Source organism: Microcaecilia unicolor, chromosome 2 (genome assembly GCF_901765095.1).
Source record: "Microcaecilia unicolor chromosome 2, aMicUni1.1, whole genome shotgun sequence".
Taxonomy (NCBI): Eukaryota; Metazoa; Chordata; class Amphibia; order Gymnophiona; family Siphonopidae; genus Microcaecilia; species Microcaecilia unicolor.
Window position 1 is genome coordinate 31,743,344 of NC_044032.1, and position 12,120 is coordinate 31,755,463.

The window sequence follows — 12,120 nt, forward strand, 5'->3', positions numbered from 1 at the left end:
GTGTTTGTGTGTTTAGCTTTCCTGCTTTTCCCTTATGGTTCCCTGCTTTTCCCTCTTGGTTTTGGAAGCATTGCTGTGTGTAGGGCTTTGGAAGCTCTGTTACTGTTAGAAGTACTTCAGGGTTTGGTGTTGTTAGGAACACTACAGATTTTGCTGTTAGAAGTACTCCTGGTGTTTGTGCTATTGGGAGCATTGCAGTCTTTGCTGTTTGGGTTTTGGTGCTGTAGGAAGCACCTTGTTAGTTTGCTGTCTAGCTTGCCAGATTAGTGCTTAGGAAACTCCTTGTTAGTTTTGTATCTAGCTTGCTAGAGCAGTGCTTAGGTAGCTTGTTAGTTTTGTGTTTAGCTTGTTAGTGTAGAGCTCTGCTTGTAGCTTGGTGCTTAGTAGCACCTGTGTTAGCTTTGTGTTTAGTTCCCTGCTCTGTTAGTTTAGGGCTTAGGAAGTCCCTTTGTGAGCAGGGCTTAGGAGCTCCTGTTTAGTATAGGGCTTAGGAAGTCCTTTTGTCAGTTTACTGTTAGGAACACTCCTGCTGGTTTAGGGCTTGGGAGCACGTAGATCAGTTTAGGTTTAGGAGTACTTCTGTTTCCAGTACTGGTCCCTGTGTCATCCGGTATCCGGTAAGTCCTGCCGGCCACTCGAACCCAAGGGCTCAACCCTTGGGGGGGTAGTGGCCAAGCGCAGGTGAAGCTGTACGGACCGGTCCAGTGTGCTCCAGTCCAGTGTGTTCTGGTCCGGTGTGTGTTCCAGTCTGGTCTGCTCCAGTCCAGTGTGTTCCGGTCCAGTGTATGTTCCAGTCCTGGGTCCTCCAGTCCGGGGAATTGCAGTCCAGTGTTCCAGTCCTGTGTCCTCCAGTCCGGGGGATTCCAGTCCATGTGTTCTGGTTCACTGGGCAGTGCCTGCAGTCCCTGCCGGTGTGCTTGCCCAGTGTGGGTTGGTGGGTTTTGCCTGCTGCTGTCGCTCCTCGGCAGCAGCCCAAGGGCTCAGGTTTGCTCCAGAGCCCGGCCCCGCGGGCTCTGAACCTGAGAACCTGACACCAACCTCCCAGCTTTCTCTTTCCATCTCTCCTTAATTTTATCCCTCCTTACCCTTTCTCACAAATTACACTATCCTATCCTGTCTACCCTCTTTTATCCTAGTCATATATTATCTAGCTCAACTTATCATACACTACTAGGTCAGACTTTACGTTGTTTTCTACTGTTTTATTAAAGTTCAATTAACTTTGTATTTCAAATTACTATGTAAGCCGCATTGAGCCTGCATTATGTGGGAAAGCGCGGGGTACAAATGTAATAATAATAATAATAATGATGTCACAAGGGCTCCACTGGATTGTCAGTGAACTTCATAGTCTCCGGATATGTTTTTCTTTATGCAGGGGGCTCAGTCTGCCAAAACCTGGACCATGTAGATTTGGGCAAGTACAGTATATGAAAATAGAAGGGGAAGATATTGAAAAAGGTAAACCCCACTGAATGAGCTGCCGCTGATATTCAGCAGCACGTAACCAGTTAGGTGTGGGCCAGGGCAAAGTCAGAGCAGAGCAGCAACTTAGCTGGCTACCAGAAATGATCAGTGCCCTAACAGGCTAAGTAAGCATATAATGTTCGGACCAAGGAGGTTTGATTAACAGGAGGTGACAGGAACACGCTTGGCCTGTCTTGAAGCCAGTAGGATGAGCTTGTCACCATATCAATTACATTGTTTTGGTTGTACCAAGATGGCCGCAGCCGCATTGGTGAGAATGAAAAACCTCCTTGGGTGGAGTGGCTTCATCCTTCTGATGTCATGCCATCTCCTGTTAATCAAACTTCCTTGGTTAGCACAGCAAAACAGCTGTCCTAACTTTATGTGGTGAGTTAATCAAGCAGTGGTCTGAATATCAGCTGTGCCTAGTTAACTTGCAGGTCAGTATAAGTACCCGGATAGTCAATGCTAGGAGCTATGCATGTCCTGGCATTGGATAACTGGGGTTAGGTTAGCCTGTGGCTGGAAACAGCTTTCAACCCGCTTACTGGTATGGGCTGAATATTACCCTCATACTTGTCAATAAGCATATTCAAACATTGACTTTGTTTGTTTAAAACTTACTTTATATACTTTTTCCTGGTATTTAGAATTATTTCTTGTCAATTTTTAAAACAGGAGGTGATTTTTTTTTTAATGTCAGCTGTGGCATTTAAAAAGTATGGATATTTAGTGCCACTAGGCAGTGACACCGAATACACACTTCCCCTAACTCTATAAAAAGTGTTACAAAATACACGTGCAAATTTAGGCACACACAGACTTTGTACATACATTTTACTTGAATAACAAGCTAATTAACCTAACTAACTTTCGGAGATCACTGAAGACCAGCCTGTTCAAAAAGGCATACCACAACGATATAGCCTAACTACCAGACAACGAAACTCAGGCCTGAACTAGATAAAACCCAACTCTCTATACTTGACTACCAAAGTCTACTCTACCATGAATGAACTTAACACAATATCACTCTATCTCTAATTCCGAATATGAACTCTTTATACTTGTGTGTTTAATCTACTATGCCAATCATGATCTCTAATGTAATACCAATTGTATCTCTCACTCCGGAAATGGCGATCGCCATGACGGAACACTGTAAGCCACATTGAGCCTACAAATAGGTGGGAAAATGTGGGATACAAATGTAACAAATAATAATTAGTACCAATAGTTTTTAACAAGCAATTATTGGCACTAATTAGATTCAATTCACATGCACGTACCTAAATTTAGGCACGGGATCTGTGCTTAAATTTTACATGTGAGATGGAAAAGGGGTCCAGAAATGGGAGGGCCATTGGTGGATCAGAGCAGATTGGGGGAGTAACATTTACCTCACTAGTTACTCCCATCTCTAGCTCATTTATAAATATATTAAAAAGCAGCGGTCTTAGCACAGACCCCTGGGGAACCCCACTATCTACCCTTCTCCATTGAGAATACTGACCATTTAACCCTACTCCCTCTTTTCTGTCTTTTAACCAGTTTTTAGTTCACAATAGGACACTACCTCCTATCCCAGGACTCTCCAATTTCTTCTGGAGTCTTTCATGAGGTACCTTGCTTTGAGGGGAGGACATTTTGCCATCAGGAAAACTGAGAAATGGTTCTGGATTTAGTCCACACCCTTTTCAGGAATAGCTCAAGGTAGGTTACATTCAGGTACAGTAGGCATAGGTTTACAAACAAACAGGCAGATGATCAAAAGCAAACGCCGGCGCTAGAGGCTGTTAGCACCATACTAGCGCCGGTGTTTGCTACCACCCCATGATCAAAGCCCTAGAGCGCGTGAAACAACATGCTCGAGGGCTCTTAGCGCAAGTAGCCTGCAAATGCATGCTAATCAGCGCTTAACGCATTCATCCCCAATGATCAGCGTCCAGCGCGCCAAAGATTGGGTCGCTAGCCACGACAAACCCTACGCCAGCTCCGAGCTGGCGTTAGGGTTTGCAGATCATTGGGGAGGAATGGTGAGCCCTGTCCAGCATGCATTTGCATGCTGGCAGGCCCTCATTCCCCCCTACAGCAAACCTGCCAGCGAGGGCAGTTGAGGACATCCAAAATTTGGACATTTCTGTGACGGGGCAGTTGAGGACGTCCAAATCTTGGACGTTTCTGCAATGGGCAGTTAAGGACGTCCAAAACTGGATGTTTCTATGAGAAAGACGTCTTTCTCATAGAAACATCCAATTTTGGATGTCCTTAACTGCCCATTGCAGAAACGTCCAAATTTCGGACGTCCTCAACTGCCCTGTCGCTATACCTCTGACACCCCCTTGAAATTTGGCCGTCCCTGCAACAGGGCAGTTGAGGATGTCCATCGATTTAAAGATGGGCGTCCTTCTCTTTTCATTGGTCTCCAGCCCAAAATGCGGGAGGATTGTGCTGAGCGCATGTTCAGCCACAATTCTCCCGCACTTCTACCCCATAATCAGAGATAATTGTGCCGCTTAAATTTGCATGCATTATCTCTGATCATAGGTCTAATAGCGCCCTGCGCTGTTCCAGCGCTATTTTAGAGCGCTGTTTGGAACAGCACGGGGCTTTTGATCATCTGCCTGTAAGTGACTCATTTACTAAAACTTAGCATGCGCTAACAGAATTAGCATGTGCTAAATGCAAAGAAGCCTACAGGTATAAAATGGACTTCTTAGTATTTAGTGCATGCTAATTCTATTAGCACACACTAAGCCTTAGTATAAGGATCTCTAAGTCTGCGCCTACAGTAATTGAGGGCTAAGTGACTTACCCCAGAACCACAGAGAGTTGCATTGGGATATGAACTTCTTTCCCTGGATCTCAGCCGGCTGTTCTAACCATTAGGCTACTCAAAAGCTCTGTATACACTGAGGGTACCGCATAAATAATACATAATATAATGAAAACTGGGATAATTAAAGTTGAGACTAGCAAGTGAAAAGTAATTTATTGCTTCAGCACCAGTATATTCACTCTAGAAACAGTTTTGCTGAGCTAAATGTTTCTGTTCCACAGCCGGACCAGCCCCAAAATGAATGCTTATATGCAAGTGTGGAAACCACTGATGCAACTCAACTTGTAACCAGCAAATCAACATTTTGGTTTCATACTTGTAAATAGCCTGTAAGTGCTTCATATGCCCTTTATAGAATAGTATTTTCTTCCTTTTTGGAACTACATTCAAAGCTGTTTACATAGAATATACAGATACTTACTTGTACCTGGGGCAACAGAGGGTTAGGTGACTTGCCCAGAGTCATAGGGAGCTGCAGTGGGAACTGATCCCAGTTTCCCAGAATCTAAGTCTGCTGCACTAACCACTAGGATACTCCTCCACTCCACTTAAGGCGGTGGCCGTAGCTAGAAGATTGCTAGGCTGTATAGAGAGAGGTGTGACCAGCAGAAGAAAGGAGGTGTTGATGCCCCTGTATAAGTCGTTGGTGAGGCCCCACCTGGAGTATTGTGTTCAGTTCTAGAGGCCTTATCTTGTTAAGGATGTAAAAAGAATTGAAGCGGTGCAAAGAAAAGCTACGAGAATGGTATGGGATTTGCGTTACAAGACGTATGAGAAGAGACTTGCGGACCTGAACATGTATATTCTGGAGGAAAGGAGAAACAGGGGTGATATGATACAGACGTTCAAATATTTGAAAAGTATTAATCCGCAAACGAACCTTTTCCGGAGATGTGAAGGCAGTAGAACGAGAGGACATGAAATGAGATTGAAGGGGGGCAGACTCAAGAAAAATGTCAGGAAGTATTTTTTCACGGAGAGAGTAGTGGATGCTTGGAATGCCCTCCCGCGGGAGGTGGTGGAAACGAAAACAATAACAGAATTCAAACATGCGTGGGATAAACATAAAGGAATCCTGTTCAGAAGGAATGGATCCTAAGGAGCTTAGCCGAGATTGGGTGGCAGAACCGGTGGCAGGAGGCGGAGATAGTGCTGGGCAGACTTATACAGTCTGTGCCAGAACCGGTGGTGGGAGGCGGGGATAGTGCTGGGCAGACTTATACGGTCTGTGCCAGAGCCGGTGGTGGGAGGCGGGGATAGTGCTGGGCAGACTTATACGGTCTGTGCCAGAACCGGTGGTGAGAGGCGGGGATGGTGGTTGGGAGGCGGGGATAGTGCTGGGCAGACTTATACGGTCTGTGCCCTGAAAAGGACAGGTACAAATCAAGGTAAGGTATACACAAAAAGTAGCACATGTGAGTTTATCTTGTTGGGCAGACTGGATGGACCGTGCAGGTCTTTTTCTGCAGTCATCTACTATGTTACTATCTTACTATAAGTAAAGGAACAAAGAAAAAGAGAAAAGAGAAAGGACATGAAAGGAAAAGAAGTTGAGTGGAATGAAATTCATGAAAGTAGAGCAAATGAGTAAGAGAGAAATGAAAGAGAATTTGCAAAAGAGCAAAGAAGCACAGCCACTGAGAGTACATGTCAGATGGTGGTGTTCATGTCTATAGGCCCTATAATACCCTCAATACGGAATATAACACTACTTAAATCATCCAAAGCATGAAAAAACACTTCGTGTTATTTTGGCTGTGAAAATAGGTACAGATAGGTGGATGGATAAAGGTACCTATAAGGCTCTTTGTCAATATTTGGTTCGAAAACGCCTACAGAATGAAAAGGGAAGAAAAATGAATTAAGCAGGGAGATGTGTGAACACATCAGGCTGCCTAGTTTCCTCCCTTTGTATCCTGTGCAAAGAAAGGTCAAGGTACTTTTGGGGGCTGGAAATCACGGAGGGAAGAGATTGTGCTCAGAAACCCAATCATGTACACGGCAGGGGCTTCCTTCACCTTAGAAGGCTGGCATTTTATGCTGCTTACATATATTAAATATCCTCCCCTTTATATCTCGTCTCTCCAGGCCTCCTGCAATCCTATGTGTCTGCCTTTGGGACAAATTCCCCGCTGCATAGGCCTCGTAAATCCCCGCTCTAATTTATTTGTAAACCACTTTGATGCTACCGCAAGAGGCTGTATTTCGAGCGATTATGCTACTCTAAATCAAACAGCAAAATAAAATGACAAAACATTTTATTGGACAGGTTTATTCTGTGGTTCGATGTTGGAACTGAAATTCTCTTCATCACGTGACCTTCCGTTTTTGTTGAATTTTGCATTATTCATGAATTCTATTTTATGAATTTGCTGGCAATTGCTCTGGGCGATAAAATGGGGTGTAAAAACAAGGTGTCCTTTAAGAAGCATCTTGACATGAAAATGGTGGCATTGTATCAAGCGACTTCCCATCCGCACAGTTCCCACCCACCAATTCCCCACCCCCACCCCGAGACGATTCCCACTTAAGGGGGACAATTCCCACCAAGGACTTTCCCCCTCCCCAGTCATTTCCCACCCTCCCTAGCCTTTTTTTTGTTACCAACTGTAGCTCCTTTCTTGTATCGGGTCCCATATGTCCTGACGCTGCTTTTTTTTTATGGTGTCTGGAACAAGGAGGTTAGAGCAGCATACAGATGTACACAGAGGATGTATAATAATGGAATAACTTTTCATAGGTAGAGTAGTCATTTGTTATAAATCGTAATCAGTGAGTCATTGGGAGGGGCTAAATTAAGTTGAAACCTGGTGTGGGGGGCATTGCCCTCCATACGAACTGCATGTCTGGAAGGGGAAAGATAATGTTGTGGGGGGGGGGCGTGAGGGGTAATGCCCCCCCCCCCAAATTATCTGGAAGAGAAAAGGGAGGGAGATTACTTGTCCTACTGTGTTTTGTATTTTTGGGGTTATGGGTGGAAATTGTCCTGCCTGGTGTGGTGGAACCATGGGGGCATGGGCCCCCACAGATTATGCCCTGGTCCCCTCTACATCTGCCGCCGCCGCCCGCCCACCCCCTGCCGCCGCCGCATCAGGTACCTTGTTTGCTGGTGGGGGTCCCCAAACCCCGCAAGCAGAAGAGTCTTCTTCAGCGCCGGTCGACTCCGGCGCCTTCGTTGTGTGATCATCTGTTTCTGACGCCTTACGTCCTGCACCGTGCATGTAGCCCTGTGCAGGACCGTAAGGCATCAGAAACAGAAGATCACACAATGAAGGCGCCGAAGTCAACCGGCGCTGAAGAAGACTCTTCAGCTGGCGGCGATTGGGGACCCCTGCTCGCAGAAGGTACCTGATGCAGCGGCGGGGCGTGGGGGTCCAAAGTGGCAGGGGGGGGGAGGCAGTGGGGAGAGGCGGTTAAACAGTGCCCCCCATCTCGGGCTCTGGCCCCCCTCCCGCCGAGGTCTGGCTACACCCTTGGAGGTGGGAATTGGTTCAGTGGTTCATGATTGGTTTAATCATGAGTGTGACTGTAGGGCAGACTGGATGGACCATTCAGGTCTTTATCTTCTTCTATCCCACAGTTATCCAAAGACAAGTTCTGGTTCGATGTGGCTTACATAGCGAATAAGCATTACATTTGCAGAGTAGCGTTGACACTAGTAATTCGTGTGATTGGTCATACCATTTCTTGAACAGGTATGTTTTTAGTTCTTCTCTGAACTGCACGTAGTTTGTGATACTTCTTATAACCTTGGGGATAGAGTTCCACCATTTGGAACCCAGATAGCTAAATCCAGCCACATAGATGGATTTGTAGATTAAGTTTCTGCAGTTGGGTAGGTGAAGCAGTAAGTAGCTTTTGGTTCCCTGGCTTATATATATTTTGCAAAACGCTATCCCCCAAAATCTGTATGTGCGCCTTAAGTTGTACATGCTAATTTGGCAGCATGGCCAAATTGCGTGCACGACTTAATTGATTAGCAAGCCAATGTGTGCCAATAATTGGTACTTAACAACCAAATAGCAGCACTAATTGGCTTTAATTAGAATTTATGCGCCAACGTTCTAGGCATATTCGACAGTGCGGTACTCGTAAATTCTAATCTCTACCTATGAAAAGGGGACATGGCTGTGAGTATGGAATGGGCAGGCTGTGGGCATTTCAAAAAACTATGCACACTATTATAGAATATACTCAGTCTCTGTGCACCTAAATTTTAGTTGCAAGAATGGTGTAGTTTATATCATCATGCTTACTGCAAGGATTTTCAGCGCCAATTTTGTAAGGCTCCGTTTATAGAATTTGGTCCTATATATCCACCAGAGCCGCCTTGTGTAAAATACCAGCGGGATAGTGGACCTCCCAACCTGGATGTCCCAATTTCTACCTTGTGATCTGGCTAGACCACTGTTTGGAAAACAGGATACTGGGATAGATGGACCATTGTTCTGACCCAGTATGGCTACTCTTATGTTCTTACTAGTAAAAAAGGCCCGTTTCCGAAACCAATGAAACAGGCGCTAGCATGTGGCTTTTTGTGTGTGTGTGTGTATGTGTCACAGAGTTATTTTGTGTGTGTGTGTGTGTGTGTGTGTGAGTGTGTGAGGGTGCGGTGTGTGTGCAGGTTGTTGATGTGTGTCTTTTTTTGTTTTGTTTTTTTGCTTGGTGGTTGGGGGATGTGCTGTGCTGTCCTTGGTCGCTGTTTGCTGCTGGCTGGGTCGCGGGTAATCCTTCCAGCTGGGCCGCAGCTTGTCCTGTTCGCCCACGTCCCAGATGGTGACGGGCACGTTGTTTTCCGGCTCCTCTGACTCCATGTCAAGCGATCCCAAATATAGTCTGTGCTATAGGCCCTCTGGCACTCTTCAGTACTGGCATTAGGCATTTAAAAATTTCTCCCCCCCCCCCCCCCCGTCTATTTTTGCACATACCCACAGCAGGAATATTCTTCTCTTGTTCCAGCGGTGGTTCTGTGCTCTCCGTGCTGCACAGATAATGAGCCATTCTGCTGGGGAATGCCCCTCCCTTATTGTCACGTAGTTTCCTCTGATTGGTCCGTCTTACGTTGCCTAGTGTTGCCTGGGAACGGTGTTCTGATGGTCCTTTGTGTTTCAGAATGTTGAGGGTGTTTTTTCTGATTGGTCCGTCATGCGAGGGCGGGGCAGAGAGACATGGTCAGTGTTGTGGCTTCACCGCTGTTATGATTGGGGTCTGAACCCCTCTCAAACTTACCTCTTTCCTGGGGGTCAGCTTCTTAGCTGGCTTCTGTTTCTTTTCTCTTTCCTTTCTGAGCTGGCTCTGTCTCTCTGTGCTGGCAGCTTCCAGCAGCATGGGGTTAATTGTCTCACTTCACTACAGCTGTGTGTGTGTTGCCTGAGTTGCTCTAACTCTCTTTGGGTGTACTGGCTTCAAGTGTTTCACGGTTTTGCATTGGTGTGGGTTGGGCCTCTCTGGGTCAGTGTGCTTTTGCCTAGGTCTAGGGAGTGTGACATCATCAGGGAGGGCCTTGATAAGGAAGTGGTGTTGTTTCCTTCAGGGCCTTTGCAACAGTGGTGTTTGCTGTAGGTAGGGTGGTGCAGTGTGCACTTCTGACGTTGTGTCTAGTTTCCCTGCTTGCTTTTGCTAAGGTCCAGGTTAGTGTTAGTGCAGTGTGCACTGGTGTTTGTGTGTTTGGTCCCCCTGCTTTTCCCTCTTGGTTTTGGAAGCATTGCTGTGTGTAGGGCTTTGGAAGCTCTGTTGTTGATAGAAGTACTTCAGGGTTTGGTGTTGTTAGGAACACTGCAGAGTTTGCTGTTAGAAGTACTTCTGGGATTGTGCTATTGGGAGCATTGCAGTCTTTGCTGTTGGTGTTTGGTGATTTAGAATCACTTTTGGCTTATGTGTTAGCTTCCCTTCTTTTTCCTTGTGGCTCCCCTGTCTTCCCTTTTAGTGCTAGGAGCTCTTCTGGTTGCTTGCCAGAGTAGTGCTTGGGAAGCACCTTGTTAGTTGTATCTAGCTTGCTAGAGCAGTGCTTAGGTAGCTGGTTAGTTCTGTGTTCAGCTTATTAGTGTAAAGCTCTGCTTGTAGCTTGGTGCTTAGTAGCACCTGTGTTAGCTTTGCGTTTAGTTCCCTGCTCTGTTAGTTTAGGGCTTAGGAAGTTCCTTTCTTGAGCAGGGATTAGGAGCTCCTGTTTAGTATAGGGCTTAGGAAGTCCTTTTGTCAGTTTACTGTTAGGAACACTCCTGCTGGTTTAGGGCTTGGGAGCAAGTAGATCAGTTTAGGTTTAGGAGCACTTCTGTTTCCAGTCCTGGTCCCTATGTCATCCGGTATCCAGTAAGTCCTGTCGGCTACTCGAACCCAGGAGCTCAACTTCTGGGGGGCTTAGTAGCTAAGTGCAGGTGAAGCTGTGTGGACCAGTCCAGTGTGCTCCAGTCCCATGTTCCAGTCCTGTGTCCTCCAGTCCGGGGGACCAGTCCAGTGTGTTCCGGTCCGGTGTGTGTTCCAGTCTGGTGTGCTCCAGTCCAGTGTGTTCCGGTCCGGTGTGTGTTCCAGTCCGAGGGATTGCAGTCCAGTGTTCCAGTCCTGTGTCCTCCAGTCCGGGGGATTCCAGTCCAGGTGTTCCGGTTCGCTGGGCAGTGCCTGCAGTCCCTGCTGGTGTGCTTACCCAGTGTTGGTTGGTGGGTTTTGCCTGCTGCTGTCGCTCCTCGGCAGCAGCCCAAGGGCTCACGTTTGCTCCAGAGCCCGGCCCCGCGGGCTCTGAACCTGAGAACCTGACAGATTGCAAAGGCCATGAGCCCGGCAAGAACCCCCGCCCAGCTGACCCAGCTGGGGTCCAGCTCCATCATTGTTCTTGATCCTTCTATGACTCTTCGCCAGTATCGTGGGAAACTTTTGTCTCATCCTGTTTTGAAGAAGACCCCTGAAGCGGCAGCTGAGAGAAAACGTGTCCGGTGGCTTGGAATCACTGAAAACCCAGTTTCAGATATGGACCCTTTCATCACGCTCGCTGAATATCGCCGCAGCCTGGTCTTGAATCCAGCTTTGTGGGATACTCCTGAAGCTGTCGCTGAGAGGAGACGTCTTGGGAATTCCATGCTCTGGGCCCAGCAGGGGTCCAGTCCCATTCAAGCAGAGCGTCCGCTCGAGCCTCTGAGTCCAGTCCGAGGGATGCATCTGACTGAGTCTCCGATTCTAGTCCAAGCAACGCTTCAAGCCAAGTCTCTGCGTCCAGTTCAAGTGGCGCTTCAAACCAAGCCTCCTAGTACCAGTTTGGATCCCAGTTCCAACCCCATTTTTGATCTGGATCCGTTTCTGACACTCCAGGATTACCGGGTTGCACTTTTGTCTGATCCAGCCCTGAAGAATACCCCTGAAGCTGCAGCGGAAAGAAGGCGTGTCTCCTGGCTTGGGTTCGAAGAAAACCCAGTTTCTGCTATTGATCCCTCTACCAAGCTGTTCTTTTACCGCTTCCAACTCCTCTCGGAGCCAACCCTACGGGATACTCCTGAAGCCCAAGCTGAAAGAAGGTGGCTTCCTGATTTTTCCCGCCAAACTTCTGAGTCCAGCCTGAAGGGCTTTGCCTGTCAAGATGCTGAGTCTGGATCGAGTTGTAGTTCCAGTCAAGATGCTGAGAGTTGGAGTTCCAGTCAAGATGCTGAGTCTGGATCGAGTTGGAGTTCCAGTCAAGATGCTGAGTCTGGATCGAGTGATAGTTCCAGTCAAGATGCTGAGTCTGGATCGAGTAGCAGCTCCAGTCAAGATGCTGAGTCTATATCGAGTTGCAGTTCCAGTCAAGATGCTGAGAGTTGTAGTTCCAGTCAAGATGCTGAGTCTGGATC